This window comes from Orycteropus afer, unplaced genomic scaffold (genome assembly GCF_000298275.1).
Source record: "Orycteropus afer afer isolate SDZICR_OR568_19922 unplaced genomic scaffold, OryAfe1.0 scaffold00161, whole genome shotgun sequence".
In the NCBI taxonomy this organism is placed as follows: domain Eukaryota; kingdom Metazoa; phylum Chordata; class Mammalia; order Tubulidentata; family Orycteropodidae; genus Orycteropus; species Orycteropus afer.
The window spans coordinates 7,370,672-7,381,290 of NW_006921748.1; positions in this window are offsets into that span (position 1 = coordinate 7,370,672).

A 10,619-nucleotide genomic window follows, 5' to 3' on the forward strand; every position below is an offset into this window, starting at 1 on the left:
TGTTTTCTTATCCAATCTGCAACTCTCTGTCTCTTGAGTAGTGCATTTAATCCATTAACATTCAGTGTACTTATCGACAAGTATGAATTGGTTACTGTCATTTTGTTATGTATTTTTCATGGTGTTTCTGGTTTCTTTTTTCTATATTATTTTCTGTGCTGAGGTCATTATGTTTATGAATCACGTCATCATTTCCTTTGTTTCTGTTATTTTAGTTTTGTTGAATATTTGTGCTTGTCCTCTTTTTTATTATGATGTGAAGGTTCATTGTTTTTCTTTGAGGTTACCCTGTGTTTTATAATTTTCTCCCCAAGTTTAGAACATTCCATTCTATCTTGCAACTCTCTTGACTTCCTCACCATTTAGAAGTTTTGTAACTACATAGTATTTTCCCTCTTTTTGGTCTGTATTTGTCTTCATTTCCTAATTGATGTCTTTGGTTCCCTGTTTATAATCTTGTGTGCTTATTTTGCTTTGGCTATGTCCAGGGATGTGGTTTCTGGGTTATGTCATCTTGTGCATTAATGGTCAGTTGTTGTTTGCTATTTTTGGTTCTCTGTCCAAAGACTCCATTTATTATCTTTTGTAAGGTTGGTCCAGTTTTAACAAATTTCCTTAGTTTTCTGCTTATCTGGAAATCTCCTAATTTCACCATCATATTTGAGGGACAATTTTGCGGGCTATATAATTCTTGGTTGAATATTTTTCTCTTTACCATCCCATTGCCTTCTCTCTTGCATGGTTTCTGCTGAGAAATCAGAGCTTATTCTTACTGGTTTTCATTTGTAAGTAACTTTTATTTTTTTCCCCATGCTGCTTTCAGGATTCTTTCTTTATCCTTGGTTTTGATGAGTTTAATGATGATATGGCTTGGTGATTTTCTTTTGGGGTCTATCCTGTGTGGGGTCCTTTGGAATTCCTGAATGGATGTATTCCCAACTTTCTTCATATCAGGGAAGTTCTCCCAACAAATCTTGGACAATTTTCTCTGTGGTTTTATTGTTCTCTTCCTGTCCTGGAATGCCAATGATACGTAGGCTATTCCTTTATATGGTATCTCCCATGAACCTTAAGCTTTCTTCATTTTGTTTTGATCTTTTTTTTTTCTGATTGATACCTTTCCAAAGAAGTATCCAGGTATTTGTCTTCAATCTCATTAATTCTGTCTTCTATTGCATCAATTCTACTCCTTTGCCCTTTCAATGTGTTATCTATTTCTGACAATTTAGTATTAATCTTCTGGATTTCTATATGTAGATTTTGAATCATTTCTAATTTTTCATTTATTTTGTGATTTTGTTCTTGTATTTTCTTCTGAAATTCTAGGGTTTTGTCTTTGTTTTCCTTGATCTGTCTCTCAATTCTTTGACAATATCTAAATATAGTTCTTTTGAATTCCTTATCAGAGAGTTCCAATGCTGCTTCTTCCTCAGGGATGTGTTCCTGTATCCTGCTCCCTTGTTTCTCCTGCTTTATCTTGCCTCTTTGTGTGGACTGTAATGGTCTGCTGTCTCTGAGACATTGTGATGTTGTTGTATTTAGATCTCTGATAACTGTTTGTTAAGAGCAGCTAAAGGTGAGTCAGGCTATTCTTGGTGGTGTTTGTCATTAGCCCATTGGTGGAAAAGGAAGTGGTGGCTCTCACTCAGTAAGTGAAACTGCAGGAAATGTGAGTGTAATTGTGTCATATGGAGATTGTTGCTGTCTCCCACCCAGTTAGACAAAAATAAAAATTGAATAACCATCAAAAAAGTAAAAGCAAATGGACAAAAAACACACCATGTAATCACACAGGAACAGTGACCAATAAAGAAAAAAGGGGGAAAAAATCACTGCAACATCTAGGGGGAAGGCAATTAGAGAAAAAAGGTAGAGGAGAAAAATGAACAAAAAAATGGAAAAAAATGCTAAAAGAAAAACAAGGAACAGGTTAACCATGAGAAAGAAAGAAAAATTGGAACCAAGAACAGGGAAAAGAAAAGAAACAAAACAAAACAAAACAAAAAAAACCTAATAACTAGAACCATGGAAGGGAAGAATAAAGAATAATAATAAAAAGGACAAAAGTAATAATAATAATAATAGTTTTAAAACAGAAAAAACAAAGTAAAAAAAAAAGAAAAAAAATCTGGACAGGACAGGGCAAGGGCACCGTGGCTCTGTCTGATCACACAGACTTGGATGGAATTCCTGCTGGCCTTGAAGATGGGTTGGAGTGAGGGATGGCCACACCTCCATTCACCAAGAGGGTGTGGGATATAAGAGTAACAAGGGGAATGTCGCACCTTTCCAGTTTTTGACATCCGGAATGTCCTTGTGGTTCCTGGCAAGTCTGATCTATAACAGCTTGGACCTGGACTTTCCAGATACTTTCCACAAGCAGTACATCTGCAAGAAAACTGACATTTTGATAACAGTAGCAGGAGCAAAGCCCTAGGCCTTCCAAGTCACTTTGCATAAATTGGTTCAATGGCAAGTGATTCCATCTCCCAGTAGCAGCAACAGAAGTGTAGGGAAGGTTAATACATATTTTCACTCTTTATATAAGCATGTTAGGCTAGGTCATCTGGAGAAGGAAATCCAGTAAGGCTTATGTATTATGTTGTTGTTGTTATGTGCAGTTGAGTTGGACCTTACTCACAGCGACCCCTCCTTGGGTTTCTGAGGCACTATCACTGTGGAAGTAGATTGCCCAACCTTCCTTCTGAGGAGTGGCTGGTGGTTTGAACTACCAGCTTTCTGGTTAGCAGTCAAGTGCCTTAGGCACTAGGCTACCAGAGTTCTTATGTATATATATAGAGAGAAAAATTTATCTTAGGAAAATGGCTCACACAGTTATGGAAGCTGGCAAGTCCCAAGTTTCTGGATCAAACATCACAGTGGAGGCTTTTTCCGACTCACACAGCTGCAGGGGCTGATGAGGTCAAGGTCGTCAGGCAGTTTACTGGCTGTTGACTCTGGTGGATGACAAATCCAGGATCACCAGGCTCACTGTTGTAGGTAGCACAACAGGATCCATATCCACAAAATGTTCTCTCATTTTCCCAAGATATCCATATATATATTGGAAGAAGGCCACACCCCTAGGGAAACTCCCTTTCAATGGATTGGTTGCTCAAAGCATATACATCCAATCTCATCATGGGAATAATTGTAATCACATAACAACTATTTAAACCATGCAGAATCATGGTCCAGCCAAGTTGACACACAACCCCAACAATCACAATAAGAAAATGATTTCTTATATAGCATTAAAAATGTGATAAGCTAGGATGTCACCAGTAATGTTGTATTAACACAAATCAGAAGATTAAGACATGGGAGAGATATCACAGATAACTTCAGTAATATCATAGTCATCTTGATAGCAACTCACAATTTGAGACAGTCATGTCTATTAGTTATTATTATTATTTTTTGAATGAATTAAAACTATTTAAAAGATTTATATGTGGAACATAGAGCATGGCTTGAACTTGTCTCTGGTTTCTGAAAATAGCTCAAGCAATCAAGATGTCTTTGTTTTCCAAAATAGCCAGGCAAGTAGGGACTACACATGTCCCACACCTGGCAGACTAACTTCAGCACAGGAAAGAGGCATGATATAGTTAGTCATGTATATTCGTTGATTAGATCAATCATAATAACTATGCATTAAGGTCCAGTCATACATATTCATTCAAGTCCCAATGACTAAAGGATCCTGGACCTTGGAGTGCTCTCTTTCTGATCCTCTTGAATTGGTGAAAATATCAATGAATAGAAGAGGGTGGCACTTCACTGAGGACAATGGAAGCTCCATGCTGGAAACTCTCCCAGACCCTGCATGATTCATCTCTTCATTTGTATCCTTTATGGTTATATTAAATGGGTAACTGTAAGTACAGGTAGTAGCCTCTGTGAATTTTGTGAGCCATTAAGGAGAATTAATGAACTCACAAAGGGTAGAGAGTTGTGAAGGCAGTCTTAAAGACAGAATCATAACTCATGAGAAACAAGTTTCAGGTATCTGGTGGACAGAAGAGAGCTGTGCAGGCAGTTAATTTCTGAAGACCCAACTCTGGGTGGATAGGTAATAGAGAAAGTCTGCATGCACAGAGTATGAAGAAGGACAGAGACTTCCAGCCTGTGACTTCGCACTAGAGTGCTAGAAGAAGAGAGGGACTAGCTCGTAAGAAGTGCAAGGAGTTGTGCAGATTCCTGAGCCTATTGTTGGTGCCTGAGGACCATGTTTTGACTTAACTTTCTGGGGTTAGAATGAGATAGGAAGCACCACAGAAGTGACTGGTGACAAGAAATGGAAATTTAGGAAAATGAAATCTGGGTCTACTTCCAGGTGGGAATTGGATTAAAGCTGATCTTTGCCACACAGTTAATATAAAGGTAGGGTTTGCCCATCTTCCCCTTTAGTAGTGCAATTAGTGACAGCTTCCCAGCTTGCATTGCAAACGTCAGCTATAGCTGCCAGAAATAGTTATGTAGATCATGCTTTGCAGGCATCTAGAGGGTATTCTCACAATGCAGGCATCAAAGCATTATTATGAAGAAAATATTCTCTTTTACAAATGACAATAAAAAATCTCACCCTAAGAAAATTATTGTAATAGCTTTCCAAAACATAGAAATAAAGTGTCTTTAAAAGGAAGCACCTTTTTCTAATTTGCACAAATGTATCTATGGGCTAATGATAAACACGTAATTTTTAATATCTACTAAGTTCTTGGTGCATTAAAAGATAAACATTAAAATATTTTAATTTGATATATTAGGCTCTAGCTCAGTTTAAAAGCAATAACCAAATAAAATCAGGAAAGGGTGAGAATTAACTGTTATTTTCTGTTTTCTCATCTTAACAAACAGAGTCTGTAAACAGGGGATAGTTAATGAGGTAGGAGTAAACCAGAGCCCAAAGTTCTTCCTTCTGGAATAAGTTACACTGTTTTCACAAGGAGAAGCATTAATTGTTTTTAATAATTCATACCCATCAGGTTTATAACAAAAATGTTAATATTTTCCAGATTCTGGAAATTAATTTTCAGAAGTTAAGGTATATTTTCACTAATTTTAGAGTTTTTATTCTTTCTGTATTTTCACTGATTTTTAAAAGAAAACTGTATGAAGTTGCATCAGTGGTCAGAAGCCATTTTAAACAAATTGTTGCATACTCACATTCTTTTATTTAAAAAATAAATTTAAAAAAATTATCTAGCCAATATCTCAAAAGTCAGTACATGCTTTCTGAATTTTCAGTCCAATGTAATCTCACTTAAGAAAACTGCCAGGGTCAAGGGCTAAATTGAATTGAAGTTAAGGAAGAGGTTAGTGGATAGATTCTGGACACATACAGACTTTAGATTGGCACTCTTCCTAGAGTGGGACAAATTGTTCCTAACTCTTGCCTGGTGGTTACTGTTAGCAATACAAAGCCATTAAATTCAATAGTGACCTCAGCATCAAACCTCATCCAAATAGCTTCCAGTTTCACAGCTTGAATCTCTAATTGCATTGATTCAACCTCATCCCTTGTCTAGATAGTCTTCATGATGAGAATTTTTTTCCCCATGGACTGAACTTGATTTTGACAATCCCACTCTTGGTAATCACAGTACTTTGAACTCATTCCCAGGCATGAGTTTCCACTGTCTATTGTCAGTCAAGCTGTTCCCTTCCAGCTGTTAAAGTTCAGAATCATTGGACACAATTAAGAACTAAGGAAGGAATTTTCTTCCATCATATAAATGGTGATGATGTAATTGGAAAGAATCATTCATTTGATTACACACAGTTTTCTCCTTTCATTTGTAAAAGTTTCTCTCTCTAACTACTCTATAAAACCTACAGGGGTAACAACCGTGGATTTTTCTTCTTCATCACTCATAGAGCCTATACATAGGGCTGAGCATAGTGTTAGCAGTTAATTGATGCTTATTGACTTGGCTTAATGAGCCTTAGCTATTCAATTATAATTTTGAGTTTAATTATTTAAAATGGAATTTACAAGTAGCCACACGTGGATTGTTATGCTCACTATGGGCCTATTGTGAGACAAAAAAAGAAAGAAAGAAAAGAAAAGAACGTGCAAGGCACAAAGAATACCAAATTGGAATTAGGTAGAGAACATTGTCCTAGATGATCTAATAGACTAGTAGAAGCATCAAGATATAAAATGGGGAGATACAGAGACAGAGCTAGATTTCAGAAGAGATAAAAATGTTTTGCAACTTCATGTGCCTAGAAAGATTTATGGAAAGGATGACCTGTGAGCTAGGCTTTTATAAACTAGGTGAAAATTAAATATGCAGAAATGGAAGGGAAGGGTTTCAAGCAAATTTATTTATTGATTTAATGATTTATTCATATCACGCGCATATTCAATTTCTGCCTTGTTATGTGGATGATGTTTATGCTTGTCTTTGCTGAATGACTTCTCACATGACACAAATAGTGAGAGGCAGAGATCACAGACCACAGAAGAATGTCCCGGAGGCCTTGGTTAGCTAAAGACACCGGCTAAAAATGGATGAGAATCACATGTTCAACCCTAAAACTGTTATTTTAAAAATGTAACTTAGGAGAAATATTTGTATACATGCATTCATGTGACTCACTCAAGAAATGATTAGAGAGGTCATTGTATGAGAAAAGCACTTTATTGATTTCTATGTATGTAGAAAGGTAATTATTAACTAATGAAAAAAATTACATTTCAAGCAAACTGCTGTGGTATGTGCTAAGTGTTATAATGGAGCTATGTTCAGTAAATTTGTATGGTCTACAGACGGAAGAAATCAGCTTTGCATACAAAAGTGAAGAAAATACATTTGACCTAGTCGTAAAGAATGAGCAATAATTTAGGAATTCACCATTTGGGCACTATATACTGAGTAGCGCTTTCTGTGGAAGATGGTACAGTCGGAGCAAAACACCATGTTCTGAAAGTTATGAAACTATCATGACTTAGTAGGAAAGCCTGTGTGGTCAAAGAAAAGTTTAAAAAGTTAAGTAGGATTGAAGATTAATGACATGTAGAAACACATGCTGGTGGCACAGTGATTAAAGTGCTTGACTGTGAATTGAAATATCAGTGGTTCAAACCCAGCAGCACCTTCATGGGAGAAAGATGCAGGAGTCGTCTTCGGTAAAGATTTACAACCTTGGAAACTGTGGGGCAATTCTATTCTGTACTGTAAGGTAGCTATGAGTTGGAATCAACTGCTATGGGTTTAGAAAAACAGATCTGGAGAGAGTTAAGGTCAAGGTTGGAGACATGGATCTTAGACTCAGGAACATAAAGACATCATCACTGATGTGGATAAAATTATCCACCAAAAACCTTTTAACAAGCTGGAGAGTCAGCATGCTTAGAGACATATACTAGCTCTATCACTTAGTAGCAATGTGGGAAAGATTATTTGATGGAATATTGATTACACACTTTTAGGAAGGTTAATCAATATCAAAGGGACAGTCATTCCTTTGTTGTTAATTGAACGTGTGCCCTAATGTTATTTTAAATTTACATTATTTTTCTATTCTTGATTTGTAGTGATAGAATTTGGGGAAATTAGTTTCCATAAAATCAAGCACTCAAATATGTTCAGACATGATTGGTATGATAAATTTTCCAAAGACATATATTAGTCGTATAGTTCTGATAAGTGAAAATTAGGATAAACCCTGAGAATAGAAATAAACATTGAATGCTAGTGATTCAATAGGGTCTGAGCTTTGAAATGGAAAGAAAAGTTCATCTACTCTTGAACACAAGAGAGAAATGATAAGATACGGGCAAGGTTCCAAGATGATGTCACCTGTTCTTAAAGCTACATGAACTTCAATAAAACTAACTAGAGGTTTTTGAAGCTAACTTCTCACCAAACAGTCTTCATAATTAGACATGTGCTTCAGGTAAGCCAAGCCAGATAGGAAGAGTAGAGATAACCATTTTCAGAAGCGAAGGAGAGAGAAAATTCTAGTGTTGAAAGTAACTGGAGGTCAGTGAATTAAAGAAAGAAGTCAAAGAAGAAATTTTCTTTTTCTTTCTTCTTTGTTTTTTAAATTCCCCCAGGAATTTAAGATACCCAAGCATGACTGCAAAGATTAGGGTGACCATAGACAAGAAGTAAAAAGCAATCTAGTGACAGAGGACATGACCTAGGAGACCAAAACCAGATTGAGTTTTGAATACACTTCTGTTAGGAAAAGGAAATTCTACCAGTTTTAGTGCTGGTGCCAAGTAAAAGCTACCTTGGGCTAAAATTTGGTCCCTTAGTTCATCATCCTACATGTAAATCGGGGGGCGGGTACCTAACCTTGGAAACCTGCATGGTAATATCTGAGAAAGGGGACAGAGAAAGAAACTAAATAAAACAGATTTGTTGTTGTTGTTGTTATGTGCCATCAAGTCAGGCCCGACTCATAGCGATCCCTCCTTGGGTTTCCAAGGCAGTGTAACTAGGGAAGTAGATTGCCCCATCTTCCTTCTGAGGAGTGGCTGGTGGGTTTGAACTACCAGCCTTCTGGTTAGCAGTCAAGTGCCTTAGCCACTATGCTACTAGAGCTCCTAAAAACAGATTTAGCAATACTTATATTTCAATACTTATATTTCAGTAAAAATATTTTTTAAAATTTATAGCCACTTCTGGTAGATACTCTGTCTTCATGTATGAGAGATGCTTTCAAGAATATCTCTCATAAACATTTCCATCAAGATCATGGAGATTTATCCTTCTCTAAATTAGGCACAGAATAAACATCCTTTTGTGTTTATAGCCATAAATCAGGGGAAAAGTAAAACAGTCAAATAAATACTAGAGAGATGCAGAAAAGTCATTTAAGCCTCAACAGACATATTTGAAAAGCATTGACTTTTTGCACCGTTTCTTAAGGGAATCAGAGACGACTCTTCAACAATCTCATTACACCTAGGTAGAATTGGTTGGGCTCAAAGCCTTCTTGAGAATAGAAGCATGACTCAGTCCCGCCACAGAGCATCCAAGAACTCAATTATAAAATGTTAAGCTAATTCTAAATTAGGGAGTAAAAGAGCCATAAAAATAAATCCTTTCCAATTCCCTTAGGTCTTCTTGTAAAGACACTAAATGTCAAGAAAGTTCAGCTCAAATGTGTAGAGAATTTGCTCAATCACAGCTCCTCGTTGTTTCCAATTCCCAAATCCAGGCTACTGCAGAGTCCCTCAGGAGCAATCAAGGCCACTTTTCGCCACAATATCACTACAGAGATCAGATTCTTTATGATTTTTCTCTGTCTCTGCTGTGATTGGAGCTATGGTAGAGCAGTACCTAAGGCGTTTGATTGTTAACCAGAAGGTTGGTGGATCAAACCCACCAGCCTATCTTCAGAAGGAAGGTGATGCAATCTGCTTTGGTAAAGATTTACCACCTTGAAAACCCAATGAGGGTCACTATGAGTCAGAATCAACTCCACGGTGGTGAGTTTGGTTTTGGTTTTGTTCTTCTGCTATGATTGATCTATACAAGACAGGTATTGGAAATCTTCTGAAAGTAAAATATAAAGGGAAATGTTCTATTAATAGTTTAAAATTCTTGGGAAACTGTGTCTCTCCAACCTGTTTCTTGTAGATATGAATGTCATTCAGTTCTTCTTATGTTAAACTGCTATTGAGACAATGATGTTCTTAAATATCCTTCCATGAATACTTACTATTTTCATCTTCACAATGAACCAAGCATTATCCCCTGCACTTACTGTATTACATCTCATTCACTCTTTGGTGCTGAGAAGTAAAGCCTGGAAGGTCTTAGACCTTAGAATCAGGCTGTACTAAGCTCAAATACAGATTGTACTATTCACCGCTTCTCGGTTTCCTCATCTTTGAGTTGGGCTACTGTTAGCTCACATAGTGGTTAAGAAGATTTAAAAATGATGCCAATAAACCTATTAGAAAATAATAAGTGGGATGATTGTTGTTATAATAATTATTACAATTATGATTCCCACCAAGTGAATTTTCTTTCTATTCCAACCTATCTATATCTTATTAATCCTTCAAGATGCAGCTTAACACTTGATAATAATTGTGTTGATTGCACACTATTTTATTAAATACATTGCTTTCTCAACTATATAATTAATTAATAACTCACTTGCAGGGATTACAATATTTGTATGGATATTTCGATTCCTCTCAGAAGTTGTTGCAGATACGCCACATACTTAATAAGTATGGGCTGAGTGACCATAGCATTCCTTCATCAAAAGAAGTATTTACTGTCAACACATTGCTAGAGTGATGAATTCAAAAAGGTCTTATTTTCAACACTCTTAGATTCAAATTATTTCAGAAAAACTCATAGCCATCGAGTTGATTCAAACTCACAGTGAAACTTCAGGACAAAATAGAATTGCATCATAGGATTTCCAAGGCTGTAAGTCTTTACCAAAACAGACTGACTTACGTTTCCCCTGCAGAGTGGCTGGTGGATTCGAACTGCTGACCTTTGGTTAGCAGCCAAATGCTTTAACAACTGTACCACCAGAGCTCCTTGATTATTTCAAGACCACATCCAATTGGAATTACTGAGAAATTTGATGTTTAGTTTATTTTTTTTCCAAAAAATGCAATTTTATAACTC